The following is a 22,427-nucleotide window of genomic DNA, read 5'->3' on the forward strand; positions in this document are numbered from 1 at the left end:
ATTCGTTCATTTAACTCTTTCAACACTTTAGTAATTATACTTCTTATTTTACAGAAGAGGAGTCTGAAGCTTAAAGAAGTATACAGACCAGGATAAGAACCCAATCTGTGACTCCAAGTTCAATGTACTATCTACCTCATCCCTATTATAATCTATCTCCTTCACTTGCACAGTTCCCTTACGCATACATTACCTGGTTTTATATCTCACAACAACCTTGTGAGGTAGACATTCACGATTCCTCATTTACAGACCCCTACCCACCTTTACAATTTTGAAATGGATGCTATTGGCTGCCTACCTAGCATTCATTCTCTTCTTCCTCCTTCCTAATAGACCCCTGATTCTCATCCAGTACTCATCCTTCAGCAGCTTATGTTACTAAGGCATTTCTCAAATTTTAGCATGTTGTCAGAGTCATGATTACCTGAAGTGCTTATAAAAAAATAGATTCCTAGGCCCCATGCCCAGAGTTTTTGATTCAGTGGGTCTGGTACGCCCTGAGAATCTGCATTTTCAAAAAGTTCCCAAGTGACTACACTTTGGAAACCACTATCCTAACTGAGGTAATGCTGACCCTAAACCTAGCTCCAGAGGTAGCTTTTTTTTTAAGATTTTATTTATTTATTTATTTGTCAGAGGGAGAGAGGAAGAGAAAGAACACAAGCAGAGGGAGTAGCAGGCAGAGGGAGAAGCAGGCTCTCCGCTGAGCAAGGAGCCCAATGTGGGACTCTAGATCCCTGGACCTGGGGATTATGACCTGAGCCAAAGGCAGGCACTTAAACAACTGAGCCACCCAGGCATCCCAGCCAGAGGTAGGTCTTGATTCTACATTTAAACCATAGTATTCAAACCATTCTCTTTGACAGTCATTAGTTCAAGAACTCAGGCTTAACCAATTAGTTTCTGGTAGTCTCTGAAATTCTCATAGTTCAGGGATGGGCAAGTGCCTAAGTTGATCCAACTGGACTAAAGAATTTTTTTCCCCATTTTGGGAGATGAAGTCAGTGTCCATCTCTCTTTCTCTGCCTCTCTCCCTATCTCCCTCCCTCCCCTTCCCCTTCCTCTCTGTCTCTACATATCTCTCTCATCCATTGGTTAACAAAACAGACTTACCTCCTCGACTGTTCCTATCAGCCACCATGATGAAAGCCAGCTTGGAGAATATATATACACACACGCATTTCTCAGACTCCCTTCTAAGCGTGATTTAGGTTTTGCTAATCAGATGCTCTCACACTAGATACTGACTTGGAATGAAATTAGATAAGTGGAAAGACTGGACACAGGACATCCCTCTTGGAGCAAACTGCACAGAGGCAGCACGGTTCTAGATCCAGCAGTTGTGGCAACAACTTCCTGATTCTGCAGCTTCAAGACCATGGCAAAGACAGTGGCATCCTTGACAGCTCAGTTCTCCAGTGCAGTTTGAGGATTTTTTCCTGGAAACTCAGCCTGGGTCCTTTTCTTCTACTTTCCCAAAGGCTCTTTAATCTCTCTGGCACCCTCTAATAAAGCATTTTTCCTTGAACCTGCTAGAGTGGATTCTGTTACTTGCCCCTGTTAATAAGAAACCTGACCAATAAACTGCCCTACAGTAAAGATAACATTTATTATTTACTATTATGTTCTCTTAACAGCTGACCCTTTCCTTCCTTGTCTTTGCAGCAACTCTTTCCTCAGTCCGCAATGTCTTCCCTCAAAATCATCCCATTTGCAAAAGCTATCCACTTCTTCCATAAAGAGATTTACATACAAAGGAATTAATCACAAAAGAAAGGAAGTAAATAGACATGACAGAGGAGACTAAGCCCTAAAGAAAGAGCAGTGTGACATCTGGCAGAGAAGGGGCAAGGAGGAAGGAGAGGGTATTTCATGTGTAAAGAACATTCACAAGGGCATTAAAGTGCCTCTTGCCACCAAGGCCTGACCCTATGAATTCACAACTTCTTAGAGTTGGAAATGATGCCACAGCATATACTGGTGTTTGCTCAATAAATTAGTACTGAATACGAGTGATTTTTAGAGTCAGTTGTCAGGAATTACTAAGCCTTAATAACTGTCTATAAAAAAAAAGCTATACTAGGAGCCACAAGGAAATTCCCATAGTGAGATCACAGTCTCCTACCCATGAAGATTTATAATGTAGAAACAAAGATAACTGAAAAGATCAAGGACACAATACAAATAATATAAAGACAAGTGCAATTCATATAAACAACTACAAAGAAAAAAAGATTCAAGTCTTTGGAGTATCTAAAAGTAGGTATTTTGGGGCGCCTGGGTGGCTCAGTTGGTTAAGCGTCTGCCTTCAGCTCAGGTCACAATCCTAGGGTCCTGGGATGAGTCCCACATCGGGCCCCCTGCTCAGTGGGGAGCCTGCTTCTCCCTCTCCCGTTCCCCCTGCTTGTGCGTGTTCTCTCTCTGTCAAATAAATAAAACATTTAAATTAAAAAAATAAATAAAACTAAAAGTAGGTGTTTTTCAGAGAAGATTTTCCCTAAGAGAATTCATTAATTCATTAAATATTTACTAAGCAACTACTATGCGCTAAAAACTACTCTAGGTGCTGAGAATACAGGGAAGCAAGCAGACAAAATCCTTGCTTTCACAAGGTTCAGATTCTAGCTGAAGGAGAAATAGGAACAAAGGTTTCAAGGACAGAGCTGTAAATTAAAGCACTGGTCATTAGGCTCGTTTTAGCTTCCTTATGCTGTAATAATAATAATTAGGCAACAGTTGCTGAACACTTATTATGTGCCCGAATCTGCTAAGTGCTTTACGATTATTGCCTCATGTAATCCCAGTAACAAACCTGTGAAGCAGGTACTGTTATTAGTACCATTTTAAGGATAAGGAAACTAAAACTACAGAGGTTAAGCAACTCTCCCCAGATCACAGTCAGGAAGAGGCAGGGCCACAAGATTCAAAGTCAGGTCAGTGGCAGGGGTTTTAAATGTTGCATAAAATGGAGAAGGGACAACATTACATTTACATGAGACAGATCTTTACTAAAATGGGAGGCCAGGAATTATTAATTTGGCATGAGCTTTATCATCTCTGGGTTGTTTTTTTTTCCTTATCCCATAAAATGAGGGATTACATTCCCTAAACTATGGTCACTTCCAGCTTGTTTCCATCATTTCAAAAATAATGCGAAAAGGTATTCAGGTGCCTAGTCCAATTGTTGTTAGAGAAAAGGTACTTTGAAGGTTGACCCTATCTGGTTCTTATTCACCAGCTGGGACCATGTGCTTCCACACTTTTTATTAAGGGTCACATTAGCATTATATTAATTGGTATAAACAGCTGCAGCACCTCCAGCAGATAGGAGACTGGAGACACAGAGAACAAAGGGAGAGGCAGGAAAGCAATGATTGGCTGACCTGGATCCGTCTAGGTCAGGCCTGGCATTTGGTCCCTCTGCATTTCTAAGTTCTCATGAATGTGGATGCTGAGGCAGCAGCCCAAAGCCTTCCTCATTTCCATCTCAATCTCCAGGAAGAATTACAATGAGAACAAGAGCTATTGAGGCAGAGAACAGACTGTGAATATTAAAGTACACACCAGGCAAGAGCCGGCAAAAGAAATGAGAGGTTTTCCTTTTGGACCTAACAAAGTGTAACAGTCAAACCCTATTCACTCACCTACCATACACACTCTGCACCAAACAATACCTTTTCAAAGAGCTTTTCCAAACCCTTCAATTATTATTTACTTCTTCCTATCCCCTATGCATTTATGAGGTATCTCTTAAGTACCAGACTCTGAGCTAGGCACCATAGGAATATAATGAATAAAGCACAATCCGCAACCTTGGGGAACTAAATCTAATGGAGAAACAAGTACATACAGTGGGATTCTTACTGAGTATAAGTGATATCAAAAAATGCCATTTAAGTTAACTGATGAGAGATCAAAATTTCCTAGTAAATTTTTTTTAAAAAATTGATTGGGACTTGGGGCACCTGGGTGGCTCAGTCGTTAAGCATCTGCCTTCAGCTCAGGTCATGATCCCAGGGTCCTGGGATCGAGCCCCACATGGGGCTCTCCGCTCAGTGAGAAGCCTGCTTCTCTCTCTCTCCCACTCCCCCTGCTTGTGTTTCCTCTCTCACTGTCTCTCTCTCTGTCAAATAAATAAATAAAAAATAAAATCTTTAAAAAAAAAAAAATGCCATTTAAGTTAACTGATGAGAGATCAAAATTTCCTAGTAAATTTTTTTTAAAAAATTGACTGGGACTTGGGGCACCTGGGTGGCTCAGTCGTTAAGCGCCTGCCTTCGCGGCTCAGGTCATGATCCCAGGGTACTGGGATGGAGCCCTGCATCAGGATCCCTGCTCAGCGGGAAGCCTACTTCTCCCTCTCCACCCCCCTGCTTGTGTTCCCTCCCTCGCTGTGTCTCTCTCTGTCAAATAAATAAATAAAATCTTTAAAAACAATTGATTGGGCCTTTAATTTATCAAGATAAACGTAAAACAAATTTTTCTAATTCTTAATATTTAAAAAAAATTTAAGTTGTAATTGCCTATAAGGTAATTCTTAAACCAAAGAACATCTGTCACTTCACATTTGGCTTTCAAAACATGTTGATAAGAGGATCAATTTTGTAAAAATATTCAAGAGCTTCACCAATCTTTCCCAAGGGTCTCTTTTAATCCTTTGTTACTCAAATCATTGTCCTCTGAATCTCCTATTATGTCATTACTCGTGTTAATTTCCCCTTCAATTTTAAACTGATCTAACTCTACCTAATCCTCATTTGTCAATGATTTTTTTGTGTGTGATTCAAGCCATTCTCCAATATTGCCTTATTTCAAATTCATAAAAGTCTTCATGTTTTGCGGAATTGTGGTTTTTTTCTTTTTTTTTGGTCAGTTTCCATTTTAGAATCTATTTGTTAATTATCCTACCATTAGAAAGGCACTTATTGAGAAAGAGAGGTGAAGAGGACAGAGTCCAACAGAGAGCAAAGAGGGATGCTTGAGTGGGGATTAATTTTATAAGTGATCAGTTCCTATGGATAACAAATGAACTTCTAATTATAGTGCAAAGGACAGAAAGAATGCTACGGACATTCAAAAAAGCTTAATAAATAGTTGAGTAGATAAGTAAATTGTTATTCAATCATTCAACAAGGGGGTGCCAGGGTGGCTCAGTCATTAAGCATCTGCCTTCGGCTCAGGTCATGATCCCAGGGTTCTGGGATCAAGCCCCTCATCGGGCTCTCTGCTCGGCGGGAAGCCTGCTTCTCCCTCTCCCACTCCCCCTGCTTGTGTTCCCTCTCTCGCTGTGTTTCTCTCTGTCAAATAAATAAATAAAATCTTAAAAAAAAAAAAATCATTCAACAAGGATTAATTGACAGCCTACTACATGCCACACACTGCTCAAGATGCTGAGTACATAGTAAGGAATGAAAAAAAGTACCACCCTGTTTTAGTCCATTCAGGCTGCTATAACAGAATACCCTAGACTGGGTGGCTTACAAAAAACAGAAATTTGTTTCTTACAGTTCTGGAGGCTGGGCAGTTCAAGATCAAAGCACCAAAAAATTCAGTGTCTGGTGAGAACTCTCTTCCTGGCTCATCGATGCTGCCTTCTCACTGTGTCCTTGCATAGCAAAAGGGGCAAGGGAGCTCTGTGGTCTCTTTTATGAGAACACTAATCCCATTCATGAGGGTCCCATCCTCATGACCTAATCACCCTAGAGACCCCACATCCCCACTCATCACATTGGGCATTGAGATTTTTTTTTTTTTTTTTAAAGATTTTTTATTTATTTATCTGAGAGAGAGAATGGGAGACAGAGAGCATGAGAGGGGGAGGATCAGAGGGAGAAGCAGACTCCCCGCTGAGCAGGGAGTCCGATGCGGGACTCGATCCCGGGACTCCAGGATCATGACCTGAGCCGAAGGCAGTTGCTTAACCAACTGAGCCACCCAGGCGCCCGGGCATTGAGATTTAACATATAAATTTGGGAAAGACATAAACATTCAGTGTGCAGCACACCCTCAAGGAATTTGTAATCATGCGTGGGTAGATGAGGCCTGGAAGACTCCATGGAAGACAAGGCATCCAAGCTGGATCTTGAAGAATGAAGCGTTTTAATAGCAGAGAGGGAAAAGATATTCTAGGCTGAGGAAATAGAATGATATGACATATGAAAGTGAATGAAACTTAAAGTCTTTTTAGAGAGATGGAGTAGGGTCAGGAGAAATAAGGCTGAAAAAGTAGGTGGGGTCAAATTATAAAGTTTCCTGAAAAACTCAGTTTACACATTATCTTACAAGTAATGGGGACACAGTGATTACTTTTGAGCAGAACAGTAACAGGATCAGAAACATTATTCCAGGCAGAATAATGAATGAATAAGAAGGCAGAAAGACTGGTGGCCAGGACACTAGTAATGAGGTAGTTAAAAGCCTAGAGAAAAGATGATTATGGTCTAAACTAAGCAGAGGAGACAGAAAAATAAAAACAAATTTGAAAAAATTGCAGAGATAAAACTGCCAAGGCTTAATAATCCTTGATAATGTGAGCACATTCATTCAGCAAATATTTACAACACTTACTATGTTCCACACACTGTGCTAGGTGTTGAGGTACAGTGGTGGACAAAAGAGATGCAATCTTTGATTCCATGAAACTGGAAGTCTAGACATACAACAAACAGTCAAGTAAGTATAGAATTACAGATCATTAGAAATGCCATTACAGAAAATAACAAAGTACTGTGAGAGGATAATGGGGAGGGGGGGGGTCTTCTTTAGATTAGACAGGTTCAGGCTCACACTTGTTTTCTAAAAGAAACGAAAAGGGGGGAGAGAGAAACCAGAATTGTGAAGAAGCCAGAATTGGGGAAAAACATACAAGGGGAGAACAGGTAATGAAGACCTTGAGGCAAGAAAGATTTTCTCAAACTTTGCAGAACAGGAAAAAAAAATGCCAATCACTCTGAAGCACAGCCAGTGCTGTGGACAGTGGCACAAGATGAAGTTAGAGAAACAAAAACAAGGACCGGGTCTCTCAGAACCTTACAAATCAAATTTAAGATTTTATATTTTCTCCTAAATAAAACAAAAAGCCTTTACAGGTTTTAAGCAAAGAGTTCATTTAAAAGATGACTATAGTAGTCTAGGGTAGAGATAGTGGTAACATGGATTAGAGAGGTGACAACAGACATGGAGAGAGGTAGATGGATTCAAGAAATACATAGGAAATAAAATTGATAAGATTGGGGGTGGAGTACACGTTAAGGATAGGAGAGAAGGAGGTATCAGGGGTGAATCTTAAATTTGTGATTTGAGCTACTAGGGAAACAAAGATGCCACTAAGACAGGGGTAAGTGAGGGAGGACTGAGTTTGTGGGAAAAGATCAAGAACGCAGTTTTAGAGCACATTAAGTAGGAAATGTAAGACCTCAAAGTGGAAATATCAAGTGGGTAAGTGGATATATGGGTCTAGAGTTAAGAGGAGAGGTTTAGGCCAGGGATATCTGGAAAAATATGGGAGTTGCCAGCATATATATGGTATTCAAAGGCAGGATAATGAATGAGATCAAGTAGAAAGAATCTGGCTTATTATAAGAGAGGATCTCACCCTTAAGGAATTCCAACATTAAAAATAAACTAAATAAAATCAAGATAGAAAAAGGACACAAAATTAACTGAAGAATGATCAGAGCAAGGAGGCAAATGAAGAAAGTAATATGACAGAAAGCAAAAGAATATTTTAAAAAGAGAGTAACCAAAAAGGTAAATAGATCCAGTACGATGAGAATGAAAAGGAAATACCATGACTGCTAACATAACAAAATGAAAGACATCCAGGCATTAAGAGCCCCTGATGAAAGAACACACTGATACCTAGAAAGTGGTCATGTAAAACAAACAAAAAAACAAAGAAAAGAAAAACCTGAATCTGAATTAGCCTCCAGATACTAATTTACATGTAATATACAGGACCGAGGAACTTGTTAAACTATAAAAGGGAGATGCAAAATCCAGACGGTGGGAAACTCTACAGAACAATGTGGTCTCTTCAACAAATGAACTGAAAGGGAGGAGAAAGAGATTGAGAGGAACTCTAGAGATTAAAAGAAACAGAAAAGACCTATCAACCAATCTCTCTGTGTAGTCCTTATCTGGATTCTGCTTCAAACTGTTAAAGAAGAGAAAAAGTATGACATTTGAATCACAACTGAATATTTTTATGACATCAAGGGATTACTGAGTATTGGTTTTTGGTTGCTTTTTTTTTAAGTAGATTTGGCACCACGGAGGTCATTATAGGCCTTGGTAAGAGTGGTTGTGATGAGGTGGTAAGGGTAGAAGCAGACTGGAGTAAGCTTTCAGGTAAATAGGAGGTAAGAAACTGGAAGCAGAACTTGTAAACAGCTATTTAAGGAAGAGTGGCTTTGAAAGAGAGCAAAGACAGGGTTTTAGCTGGAGGCTGACACAGGATCTCAGGAGGGCTTTTGTTTGGTAGGGAAGGGGAAAATTGTTGTCATTTAAATAGAACACTTGAATGCTACTTATGATAACTCAATAGAAAGTAAAATGTAAAGAGGCAGTGAAGTGAAGTTTCTAAGATGGGACCATGGGAAGTAATCTAAAAGCACGTGAAGGAGCAGGCCTTTCCTTGGAAGAGAAACCGGCAAAGGCAAAAATGGGTGCAAATCCAAGTAGATTCTTAGATTCAGTAGTAGGAATATGAAGCTTCTATTTTATCTGTGATATGGGAAGCAAAGTAGGGTAGGGAGTTTGGGGGTGAGGGGAGAGAAGAGACCCAGAGGAAAGCATGACAGGTGGAGATTGAAGGGAGAATTGAAGATAACCCTGAATTCCAGAGCCAAAAACACAGGGGGAAAAAAACGAGGTTTTTGGAAATAGAAAATGAGTCAATTGAATAGATTAATTCCTGAAGAAATCATTAAAAGAAAGACTGTAGTGGTATTTTCTGTTTGCAAATATTAAATCCTGTCAAGCACCCATTTGGTCTTTATATCCCTTCACCCAGTAATCCTACCTAGGGGAATTTATTCTTTAAAAAAAAAAATATATATTTTAAAGGAAAAAGCTATATGTAGTGTTATAGATAAAATTACAGTATGATTTATAACAGGAAAAGAAAACCCAAATGATTGTGATGGCTAGTTTTATGTGACAACTTGGCTAGGCTACAGTGCCCAGTTACCTAATTAAATCTAGGTAATAATCTAGGTACTTCTGTGAAGGTATTTTGTAGATGTATTAAACATTTACAAGTCAACTGACATTAAATAAAGGGGATTATTCTTCCTAATCTAATGGTAGGCTTCATCCAATCAGGCTGAATGACCTCAAGAGCAAAACTGAGGTTTCCCACAAACGAAGAATTCTACTCTGTTTCTCTAATAGAACACTGACTGATAACAATGGTTTTAGGCAAATTATGGAATATCATCTAAAAATTTTATAATGAGCACAAAGAAATAACATGGGGAAATACTTATAAGTCAAGAAAAAAAGGCAAACAACAAATTTAGGTCTACATTGTGATTACAACTATGTAAACATGTATGTTTATATGTAAGAAAAAAAACACAAGTGTTTATTCATTAGAGTAATGGAATCCTGGCTGAATTTTAAATTTATGAATAGTGTTACAAAATAGTCTGTGAAACAGAGCTCTGTTATTTTTAATGGAAGAAAGTTAGTAACATTATTGTTAAGCCTTATTAAAATTATGTAGCACTTTAAAGAAACTCCTAATAATCTAAAAGGAAACCACCAATTTTGGAAATGTTGTCTTGGATATTATAAAAAGAATGGACCCTCTGGAAGGTAAATATGCCTACAAGGGCCTCAATCTAATGCCATTTTTCAGTAACATAGAATTCTTCAAATCAAATAAAATGAAGAAAAACCCAGAATGGCAAAGAAGCCAGTGATCAACTGGATCAGCTTAAGAATTTCCCACATCCTTAACTAGCTAGCTAGCTAGCATCAGGGCATGCATCCAACTTTGACTCAGATCAGTTATTTGTACTGGGTAGCTAAATATTTAGCACACTAAGGTTTCTTCTCTCCTTCCCTCTCCCAACACCAGGCACTGAAAGGATTCTTTATGAACTTGAGAAAAACCAAATGCTCTCAGTAAAGAAGTTATATGGACCTCAGTTTGATGCTGGCTCCACTTTCATTCTTTCAAACAAAACATATTTATTGAGTGACTACTATATGCTAGGAATTGTGAATATAATGGTGAGCAGAAAAAGATAATTTTTATTTTAAGGAAAAGGGTACTATATTAAAATTCATTCTCTTTAGGATGCCATGCCTTAAAGAGAAGTAATTCTCTAGAGCTTAGGGTCTGATAGGGCAGACAGAGATTACTCAAATAATGCCATAGTGTAATGGGTAAGAGTATGGTTCAATGTAAATAAATAATGATACAAATGCTGAAGTGTTTAAGAGTGAAGTGCACTGGTGTCTGCAACTTATTTGGAATGGATTCAAAATAAGATGGATTGATGAATGGATTAAGGGATGGATAGATATTCAAATACAGCAAAACATTACAAAATCTAAATAATGAGTATACGGGTGTTCGCTGCACATACTTCCCTCCTAATACTTTATTATAATTTTTAAACATACAAAAAAGTTGAAAGAAGTGTACCATGAAACAGTTTCAAGAGGAGTCAACCTACAGAAAGGATTTTTTGTGTGATGAAAATTTCAGTCTTTGACAAAGAGTTGTACTTAGATATTATAGATACCAAGAGGCAGTCTCAAAACCACTTAGTCAGTTTACCCATCAATATTCATTTGCTTGTGTTAGCTGACAGTGATAGAGAACATTCTACACTCAAGATACTAAGCTAAATGCTGGCACGATACTGGTGGGGAGTGGCCCTCAGGCACTAATTGTCTCTGTCTATAAAATCAGATTTAATAATCCCCTCTCAGTCTCTCAGAATTAAACAGGATACTGCATAGGGTAGCATTTTGAAAGACTCTTCCTACCACCCCAACTTTATTAAGTTCCATTCACTCTTGTTCCATGTGCACCAGCCATAATGGCTTTTTTTTTTTTAGTTCCTATGTTGAGCTAAATCAGAGCTGTCTAACAGAAATATAATATGAGCCATTAATACGAGCCACATATGTAATCTTAAATTTCCTAGTAGCTTTGTTTTTAAAAGCTAAAAAAAAAAAGCAGGTGAAATTATAAATTAACCCAATTTATCCAAAATGTTAACATTTCAATATATAGTAAACATAAAAAAATGTTGCATTACATACATTCTTTTTTCAGTACTAAACCTTCAAAATCTAGTACATGTTTTATATTTATAGCACATCTGTATTTGAACCAGCCAAATTTCAAGTGTTCAGTAGCCATATTGTCTAGTAGTTACCATCTTGAGCATGATAGCTCTAAACTTTTAGCTACTTTCAGAGTCTTTGTGCATTTAAAATGTTCCCTCTGCATGACATGTTCTACACCCTATTCTCTGAATGACTAATACCTATTTATCTTGCATATCTTAGTTTAAAAGCATCATCTCTTCAATGCGGCCTTCCCTTTCATCATTCCAAAATTCTCTACCTTAGTCCTTTATCTCTTTTGTAGGACTTATCAAAACCTGCAACTATTTATTTATACATTTAATGCTTTTCTTTGTCTTCCCCTCTGGAATGTAAGCTTTATAAGAGCAAGGAAAAGGATCATTTCTGTATTGTTTATAATTGTACCCAATTGTACCACAATGATTGGCACATAGGAAGCAACCAATAAGTATTTGTAGACTAATTAAGGAATTGATAAACAAATGCACTGTAGAGACATACTGTGTTTGTATGCAAATGAAAGTATGTGTATTTTGCCATTCCCAACTAGCCTGGGACCTTTACAAAACAGTCAACTTCCGACAATTCTCTGGCAAGCAGCAATAGTTAGAAACATGATTTTGGGGACACCTGCGTGGCTCAGTCAGTTAAGCATCCAACTCTTGATTTTGGCTCAGGTCATGATCTCAGGGTCGTGATATCGATCCCCGATCCCCAAGTGGGGCTCTGCGCTGAGCGTGGAGCCTGCTTAAGATTCTCTCTCTCCCTCTGCTCTACCCCCACCCCACCCCAACCCTCCACCCCGCTTGCTCATGCACGCGCATGCGTTCTCTCTCTCTCAAAAAAAAAAAAAAAAGAAAGAAAGAAAAAAACATGATTTTTGGAAAGAGAACAAGTTGTAAATAGCTTTACCATTCCCCAAGGAACCAGGAATTTTTTAGAAGTCAAGGGAAAATGAAGGAAGTGCCACTGGTCAAAGAAACATCCAAGTGATCAGGAGCCAACTAGATTTGGAGACAGATGATATGCATTAAAGACTGCAATTTCCAAACTCATGGCCATGTTTTTATGGACAAGCCCTTAACTTCTCTCCATCTATAAAAATATGATGCCTTAAAGACAGAATTAAATTAAGTGAGATTATATATGAAAGTGTTTTGAAAATAGTAAAGCCTAAATATATATTGTCTCTAGGCTGCTCAGGAAATTGGACTTTCAAAAGTCTATCATCATGAATTTTTCCCCTTTGTTCACCTGGTTTGTTTTATTTTGCAGATTATAAATAGATAACTTCTTAAACTAATCAAGCAAAATCTATCCTGATAGCAAATAAAAATCTCAGACTCAGGACTGATAACTCCAGATGGGAAAATAATCTTAAATGGAAGATAATCTTATAAAAATAGTAATTCTCTAACAGGTGATGGGGGACTAAGAGTCCCTCCACTATATCAGGTCCCACTGTACCCATTTCCTGACCTCTAGGCCACTGAGAATTGTTTCCGTACTAAAACACTGTTACTGATGGACTATGTCCTAGTGTATTACAGAACAAGGGTGAAGGCAGAGAGGAGGAGGCATGAAGGTAAAAAATCACTGTCACAAAATATTTGAGCTGGGGAAGTTAGGATCAGATTTAATGCATCTATAAAACAGCTAAGGAAAACTGAGGCTCAGAGTGGTTAAGTGATTTGCCAATGTCACACAGTAATAATCATAAAAAAGTCTTCAAATCCCAGCTTGATCTTTCTGCTCCTAAATTTCCTCATCTAAAAAATGAATATAAAGCAGCATACCTCTTACAGGATTATTTTGAGGAGTAGAGGGAAAAATCAAATGTAAAGTACTTGGTACCATGAAAGTCCTTGGTAAAAGGTCAGTTGTAATGAGGCTGATGATGTTGATTTGTTCTCCATCTCATTTTTCCCCAATGAACAATGACGTTGGGGGAAGCAGGTGGCTGGGAAACAGGGAGATCACCAACCCAAACTCATTTCTTAAAAACATTAAAAAATAGATGAAATGATACTATTGGTTACATTTCCACAATAAAAGGTTTGTTGGGTTTTTTTTTTTCTTTTTTCTTTTATTCCTCTGTATTCTCAAGAGCCTAAAGGCCCTGGCTTCAAATCATAGCTGTGCTGCTGTATAGCCTCAATTCAATTAACCTCTGTTTCCTATTCTGTAATATGGAGATAAAACAATACCTGTCCTAACTAATCCACAGAGTTGTTGAAAGAATAAAGTGAGACAATATTAGTGAAAATATTTTGTACACTAGAGGCCCTTCACCATCCAGGCCTTGCTTCCTCTCTGCTCTTACCACTCCCCACCTTGTACCCTACCCTTTAAGTGTACTAAAATACTCAGAGTTCCCCAAACATGCTCTCAAGCCTGCCAGCCCTCATGCTGCTCTCTTCCAGGAAGGTGCTTCCTCTCTCCTCTCTTCCCACCCCTCCCCAACTGTGCTTGGTTAACCCCTGTTCGTCTCTCAGAACAAAACTTAGCTGTCACTTGCATTAAGAAGGCTTGCCAGACCACCCTCATTTCAGGTGGAGTAGATGCCTTTCCTCTGTCTTTACATAGCATGAGCCTGTATCTCCACATGTCATTTTTGTCTCAATATAATTGTCTATGGACATGTCTGTTTCTCAACTATAAGCTTAAGGGTAGGGACCAGATATGATTCAGCTACTTCTTCAGAGCCCCTGACAATGCCTGATGCTTAATATGTGTTTAGCAAATGAAACTTAAATGACAATTAAAACATTAGTTTTCATATGGTAGTTACCTAAGACTTTTATGCAAAATATTATAATATAAAGCAATACTCAATCTTGGCTGCATATCAAAATCACCTATAAACCTTCAAAAATAGAAATTCCAAGAGATTTTGATTAGACCTTAGAGCCCAGGCAACAGTATTCCTTTTTTTTTACATCTTCACAAGTAGTTCAGATGCATAGCCAAAATTCAAAACCACTGCTACAAACAATTGAAGTCATTAAATTATAACAATTCTACCCAACATCTACATAGCTTAACATCCTACAATTCATTTTCACATATATTAGTTTTTTAATCCAGTATCATTAACATACAGTGTTATATTAGTTTCAGGTGCACAATATTCATTTTCACATATATTATTAATTGAATCTTCACAACTCTGTGAGTTAGGTGTTATTTCTATTTTCCAAACTAAGAAATAGATATTTAAATAAGTGTCCAAATAGGTCTTTGCCTAACTTCAAATTTAATGCTCTCCCTTCTATATCTATCTCCTTCCCTAGAAAGTGACAGGTAATATTGCAGCAACATACCAAGTACATGCAGACAAGGGTTCAAATGAGAAAGACATGGATCCCAGCTTCTTGGGAATCAGGGAGAGAATAAGAAAAGCTAGGCCTTGAAGATATAGGCAGGCAGAGGAGGGTGGAAGCCACACATATTGTCACCGTCATTTATCATCCCAAAAGAGTCAAAAGGCAGATCCTGTAAAGGAAAAAAATGTTCTTACCAGCCTCACTTGGTACTTAAATAGTCTGCAAGGGACACTGGAGAGGTGTGGAAGTGGAAAAGTGGAGGAAGAAAGTCCCAAACACAAGAGTGAACTTACCAATGCTGCATGCAAATTACCTCACCCTGACTCCATGGAGTAAGAGCCAAGACATAATGGACTTGTTATAACTAAGACTTAGATCAACTTTAGAGAATTAATACCAAACAAAATCATATTAATGAGGGATCAATGAGCTTCTGGTTCTTTCTAGGATTATTATCACACTATTCTTAGAGAGGGGATAATCTGGAGGATCCTAGCACATAGATCATTTCCCCCATCTCAAAGACTAGAAGGATAGAATGGTGGAGGAAGTTACCTATGAAAGATAAAGCTTAATACAAGAGTAGAAAAATGTATGACATGATGTTAATAAATTTATGACGGCAAAGGGAAATGAATATTCAGGCAGTGGTGACTCAGAACGCTGGATTAAGTCTGATCTCTCAGCTTCAGTGGTAAAATGTTATCTTGTGAGTCTGTACTATCATGACCATGTGACATAGTTTTACCAGCAATTATTTTTTTGTAGTTCAAACTCTGGACTTCAGTCAGAATTTTCTTAGGGGGAAAAGGCTAAAGGGATTAGGAAGCAATCTAAAAGGACATTTCTAGTGCTCCAAAGTTTAGTTTGATAGTTTAAAAGGCAATATGATATAGTGGCAAAAGTGAAGTACTACACTGAGATTCAAAAATGTAGTTCTAAACCAATATTTAGTCATTTGCTAATGATGTGCCTTTGAGCAAACCAAGACTTCTATAATCCAGTCTCCTACCTCGTAAAATGGAAATACCTATCTCATGGGGCTGTTGTGAAGACTAAACAAAAAACACCAGGGAAAGATGTTATTCTTTTCCCTGTATGAATGATAAATGTAAATGCATGTAAAACTCTCTTCACCAGTCTTTCTGTGCACAAAAAAAGAGAGCAGGCTAAATGAAGAAAAAAATTTATTTTAACTCTCACAGCAATATACTTGTAAAACATTCCTATATTGTCTCCTCTACACAGAAAAATTAAAGCAGCCTGGGTAATGAACATAACTCATAATTGCTGGTATCAGGTGAATATGAACTGGAATGGAGGTCTACCACTTACTTTCAGCAAAATCTTGAACAGGTTCTTGTTGCCGGTTTGAGCCTCAACCTCCTTATCCATTAAACAGAGATACCAGTAATCATCTTAAATGCTTATTTTGAAGATTGGAGAAAACAACTCACATAATGTCTGGTACATAACAGGTGTTCAATAAAGTTTACCACCACCTAACAACCGCTAACAAATTACACTCTCCAAAGTTTCCTTTATATTCAGTATTTTATTAAGTTGCTTTGTAACCTTATAAGCTAGTCATAGCAACTGTTACTATCCCCATCTTACAGTTGGACAAAAGGAACAGAGATAAAAATACTTCCATAAGGTCATACAGTAATAAGAGACCAAATTAAGTTTCCCTGACCATTCCTCCCACCCCAAATTACAACATTAGTCCTTAGGAATTAAAATGACATCTATGAAATAGTATATGCTTTTGAAAACCTTAAGCTTCTCTCTTTACAAAAATAAAAGTTTTTTCCCCCTACTTTCTGGTTATGGTTTAGAAAGATAAAAAAAAGTGGGGGGAGGGGAGAAAAATTCATTAAAACCAGCCACAACGGAATTGAGCATTGTCTCAAATTAGCAACTATTGATTCCATCTTGATTTTTCTTTTCACTTTCCCCAACAAAGCCATTGATCTCTTAATTAAAATTTTTTAAAGATCTGCTTATCAAAATACTTATTTGATAAACTATTCCTTAACTGAGAAAAAAAATTAGAAAGACAAATTTGTCCCGTCTTCATGAGTATACATCACTTTTTTACCCCTCTATTTCATCATTTCAGCACCAGAGCACTTATCATACCATATTGTAATATCTTTAACACCTTGAGGACTTGAACCGCATCCTATGCATACCTGAACATCCTGTCCCAGCAAGGGGACTTGCACTTGGTAGAGAAAGACTCAGTAAGTGTTTATAAATAAATGAACAAATGAAGCCAATCTCTCAGAGGGAAGTTAGGAAAGGAGAAAACTAGATATGGTATCTTAGGGCCAATAGGAAAGTGAAAGAAACAAAATATTTTAAGAGCTTCATAAGGAAGAGAAACCTTTGTGTGGAGTCAAACGGGGCCCTTGTATGGCTTTAAGTATCACTAGAGAAAGACAAAAACCACAGAAGATCCGGAAGAGACAGTTTCAAGTCAAAAGACTCAAAAGTTAGGGCACTTATTTAGATCTGCAAAACCAGGTTGCAAATTCCCAAGAAACAATCCTAGCCTAAGATATTTCAACAGCAGTTTTCAGGTAAAAGAACTCTAGCTGAAAAATACTGCAGGCTTTGGTGGAGAAGGACAGATGTAAAACAGAAGAAAAGCTCAGTCTAAAACAAATCCCCCCAAACGTTAGAATCCACTTGGATCTGCATATTGGAGTATGGTTCCTCTTCATTCTGAGAACTATTCTTAAATAAAATCCCAGTATAACAGCTGGCTGTAAACAGGACTAAATCCTCTTATATTTTTCATTCAACAAATATTTGAGAGCCTGCTATATGCAGTCACTGCTCTAGGCATCGGGAATAGGGTAGCAAACAAAACAGACAATATGCTCTCAGGAAGCTTTCAATCTAGTGGCAAAAGATACATGACTGACAGATGGGATGGAATGGCAGGCAGTAAGTGCTAAAGAAGAAAAAGAAGGGAGGGAGAGAGCAAGAGTACAGAAGGAAAGAGTGGGAGGGAGCTGGCAAGGAGCTGGTCTTATCAAAAACAGATCTTTTAACCCAGTGGTTTTCAAACTTTAGCAAGTGTCAGAATCACCTGGAGGGCTTGTTAAAGCAGAGGTTTGGGGGCCCCATCCCCAGTTTTTCATCTGTAGGTCCAGGATGGGAAGAGTAATTTGCAATTCTATCAAATTCCCAGATTATGTTGATGCTGTTGGTGTAGGGACGGCACTTGGAGCTAATTGTTCTAACCCAACAGATTAGGAAGCCTCTATCCCATAGGTCTTGATTTACTTCTTTATATATTCATTCATTTCAAAAATATATTCAGTGCCAAGAACTCTGCTAGTCACTAAAATTAAACAGATCCTGCCCTCAAGAAATTTACAGGCTAGGGCGCCTGGGTGGCTCAGTTGGTTAAGCGACTGCCTTCAGCTCAGGTCATGATCCTGGAGTCCCGGGATCCAGTCCCGCATCGGGCTCCCTGCTCAGTGGGGAGTCTGCTTCTCCCTCTGACCCTCTCCCCTCTCATGCTCTCTCTCTCAAATAAATAAATAAAATCTTAAAAAAAAAAAAAAAAGAAATTCACAGGCTAATGTGGGGGGGGGGGGACTCAAATAATTGCAATAGAGTACTATAGAGAGCTCTGAGACTGGTATGTACATGAGCCAGAGGATGGAAAAGCAACCAGTTCTATGGAAGTAATAAGAGTGACTTAGGGATTGCTTCCCAGAGGTCCAACAAGCACTTCTCCACAGGCATATAGTGGGTGGGAAGCCAGCATTTCCAATGAGAAAAATAGCACCAGGCAAAAGCAGAGATGAGAAAAAGTATGGCAGAGGAGTTATAGAAAGTGAGGCTGCAAAGGTAAGCAGTAATCTGATCTCTGAGAGCTTCTCATTCATGTTAAAGAGTTTAAAATTTTATCTTTAGGCAATGACTAGTTGGGAGTAGGGAGAAATGATGTGATCAGGTATAATTTTACAAAGATCTCTCTGGACACATAGGGCCCTTCTTTCACAAAGCATTAGTTTCTCCAAGCCTACACAGCCTCCTAACGTGTGCTTAGTAAATGTATATTTAATTGAACTGAACAAGCTTTCCGTCAAGTGCTATCTTATGGATGAGAGGCAGGCCACCACCTTCCTCACAAGACTCACTTTGGCCAGGACAAGACTTGTAAAACAGGTCCAGCAGCCTCAATTATTGCACATTACTCCTTGTACAACTGGAGTCCCCCCAGAGATTAGGGCAGGCCTTCATTGTTTACATGTCTACTCACCCACTAGACTTTGAGCTCTCTGAAAACAGAATGTCTTAATAGACTCTGAATGCCCATAGCCCTAGCAGGAGACCCAAAACATAGTAGCTCCAGATCCAGTAATGTTGGGTAAACTAATGACTGAGCAAGCAAATTTACCAATAAACCCATGAGATCATATAGTTAAGGATATGGATAAGCTTCAGGGTCCATGTCCCCAAACCCCTTCTGAGAAGTAGAGTCTCCAGTTGAGGCAAGGTGGATTTCATATACACTTGATAAAGGATTTCCCAAATAGGAACAAAAAAATGTTACAAGTGCCATAAAAATCCTGCCAGGTTTCTGGGGGCCCCAATGAGAAGTAAGTTTTGCCTGAAAGGAGTTTGAAGGCAGATGCCAGCAAAGACCCGGGGGGGGGGTGGGTAGGGGAATGAGGCGAGTGGCGGGATTATTCAGCGGACTCTTCAAAGCTGAGTGCGTGCTGGATACCTGCCGATTTCTAGGGCTTAAAAAGTCCTGGAATTTTAAGGCTGGGAGTGACCTGCTCAAGGTCACAAAGTAAGTAGGTGAAGTCACAAGGTAAGACCAATGAGGCATCTATATACTGTTGAGTCCTGTTTTCTCCTGACAGACACAGTAGGCAAAATGAAAGATTATTCTCAGGAACAAGTTTTAAAATATGGGCTAGACTAGTGAATTGAATTTTTATTGGTAACCATAGTACTAACCCTTCCCTCACCTTTCAGTTCTGGGGAAAAAGTGTAAGACAGTTATCCAAGCAGTTTAACAAACAAGCAGCACTTTGCTCCCAACACACATAAATACCAAAACTTCTAAAGCCTTCTTCCAAAATACCCGCAGTAATGTTTGCTGCTGAAACACTCAAGACAGTAAAGGCCATAATAATCACGTCTTTCGAAATGGAGTATTGAACATAAAGTAACTGTCAGTCTCCTTTCCTTGTTTGTTTCTAACTCCACAAGTCAGGGTATTCCCGGGGTGGGGGAGGGGCTGCATAAGTCAAGCTCCATCCAGCCGTATTTTTCAAGGAAGTGAACCCTAGAGGTGAGTCCCCCCGGCCTGAACAGGAGGGACTTTTGCCATGCAGAATGAATCGACGCCGCTTTGCTAGGCTTCCCGGTGGCCCGCCAGGCTTAGCGCCGGAGCACCGCAAAGTTCGCAAGGGAGGCGGCTCCCAGCCCCAGACCTGTCGGGTCTCCCGGCCCCTCCCCCGCTCCGGCCCTCCCCCGGGCTCCCCCCGGGTCTCCAGCTTCTGAGACCGCCGGCCTCGCCGGGCAGTGCACAGGGGGCCTTTGTTGGTCCGCCAAGAGCCGCCGGCCGCGCCGGGCGGCGCCCCGCCTCACCTTACCTGGCGCCCCCTCCCGCCTACCCTGCCCGGCCGCAGGGAATGAATGGGCCCCGGCCCCCAACCCGCGCCGCCCCCACCCCCGCGCCACAACCCCGCAGCCTGCGACGCCAGGGCGGCCGCGCGGGAGGCCGGCTCTCACCTTCCGCGCTCGCTCGGCTCGACTCCGCTCCTCCTCCTCCTCCTCCTCCTCCACCCGGGTGGCGGCGGTCGAGCCGGGGAGTGAGCGCGCGGGTGTGCGCGAGGGGCCGCTTCACTTTCTCCCTCCCGCCGCCGCCGCCGCCGCGCTCGGCGCCTCCCCCACCCTGCTCTTGCCGGGGAGTCCCCTCAGGACGGGCTGGGGGGCGGGGGTCAGCGACAGCCAGGGGGCCGCAGGCAGTTCGGCGACGCGGGAGAAGGGGATGCTGTGAGGGGCGAGAATGTGAGGGGATTCGGGCGGCCTCTGGGGAACGAGGTGGGGAGACAGAGTTCTTTGAGGAGATCTTGAGAGCGCGGGGCCCCGTGAAAGAGGGGAAAGAGTCTGAGGGGAAAGCGTCTGGGAAGTAGGACCGCAGAGCCGGTGAGGGAGACGGCGGGGAGGCGCGAGGGACGAGCGCAGTGGGAGGGAGCGTTGTGGGGGGAAGCCGTGAGGGGCGTCTACAGTGCCGCCGGCACCTAGGGCTACAGCTGCAGCCGCGGCCCGGCCGCCTCCCCCGCCCTCCCGCCCGCAGCCGCGCTATTGTACGCCGCGGGGCCTGGCCCGACCGCCTCTCCCACCGGCCCCCGCCCCCTCCCCCGCGAGGCAGCGGCGCCCGCCGAGCCCGGCCCGCCCCGCCTCCCGCAGGTGGGAGGGGGCGGGGAGGGCTGCCCGACCCACGTGAGGAGGCCAACCCAGGCGTGGGGGAGGGCGAGCGCCTGGGATGACGTCATCGGCGCATGACGCCAGAGGCTGGGGAATCACCCGGCTGCCGCGTGATGTCATTGCGCCCGCGTCTTTCCTCCCCGTGCACTCTCTTCGGCTGTAGGCACCTTTGCGCGGCCTTTCCCTGGGAAGGTTTTGGGACGATTTTGGGGGGCGTTAGTGGTGTGTGTAGTATAGCGTCCAAAAGGACGGCTAACCCCTTGGCCTGGTGGTCCTCTTCAGGTTAAAAAGCACCACCGCTTTTCTGCTAGCTTTCATTGCCAAGAGCTAAATTTGAATACCCCATCTCCTGTGACCTCAAAGTCAGACAATTATTATACTGTTTCTTTTCTTTGTGGGTAGAGGTGCGAGGCGGGAGACCCAGAAAGGATAATGGATGTTTGAACTATCGTGAACTGATAGAATGGTTTTCCTTTCCCATTTTTCTCCTACCACGGAGACTACGTTCAACCCAAACCTTTCCCCTGAGCTCAGACTGTGTATTTCCTAATACCTCCTGGACAGCATCACTTGCATACCCCACTGTACCTCAAATTCCATATGTCCAGAACTGAAACAACATTAGTGACAAGGGGTCTGGAATCAGATTGCCTTGCTTCAATTCCCAGGTGCGCTAACTTTAGTGATAGGACCTTAACATTTCTAAGCCACAATTTCTGCATAATCAATAGTACTTGTGTATCCTTAACTCCATCTCTCTATGCCTATTTTACCATAATAGAAAATACAACCTATTACCATTTCCCCCAAATTTACTAATGTTACTTGCTGGTCTCAGTGAATGGACTGCCATCACCCGATCCGCTATGCCAGAAACCTGGACATAGCCCCCATTCTTACTCCGCCATCACCCTTACCAAGTTGGTCATCAACTTTAGGAGACTATATAGAGTCTCCTAAATATTTCTCAAGTCCTTGCCCTTCTCTTCACTTACCGTCACCTGGACAATTGGAGCAGCTTTCAGTCTCCGAATTCAATTCTTTCTTGCTGGTGACCAGAGAAGTCTTTTAAAACCACAAATCTGATGATGCTTTCCCCTGTTTAAAGACTCTGAAAGGCTTTTGTTGCTTTCAGGATGAAGTCCAGACTCCTTAACTTGGCACTGTACAACTGTTGTGCTTATAGCAGCCTTTCTAGCTTCCTCTCACGTGGAATATCTTTTGTTCCAGCCACACTGAAATGCTACTTAATGTTCTTTGAGTGCACATTTCTTCATATCTCTGAGCTCTTATATC

General features: G+C 41.0%; 1 protein-coding gene across 2 annotated transcripts in view; it reads right to left on the reverse strand.

Moving 5' to 3' along the window:
• Positions 1–20,581, reverse strand: part of PAK1 (p21 (RAC1) activated kinase 1) — a 145,563-nt gene extending 124,982 nt beyond the window's left edge. Inside the window, exon 1 of one of the 2 annotated variants that reach the window (XM_036073007.2) lies at positions 20,433–20,581. The gene's annotated coding sequence lies outside the window, so the exon portion shown is untranslated. The remainder of the gene's footprint in view (positions 1–20,432) is intronic. The other variant, XM_078058582.1, reaches the window with a different exon arrangement.
• Positions 20,582–22,427: the final 1,846 nt, after the last annotated feature.

This window comes from Halichoerus grypus, chromosome 11 (genome assembly GCF_964656455.1).
Source record: "Halichoerus grypus chromosome 11, mHalGry1.hap1.1, whole genome shotgun sequence".
NCBI lineage: Eukaryota > Metazoa > Chordata > Mammalia > Carnivora > Phocidae > Halichoerus > Halichoerus grypus.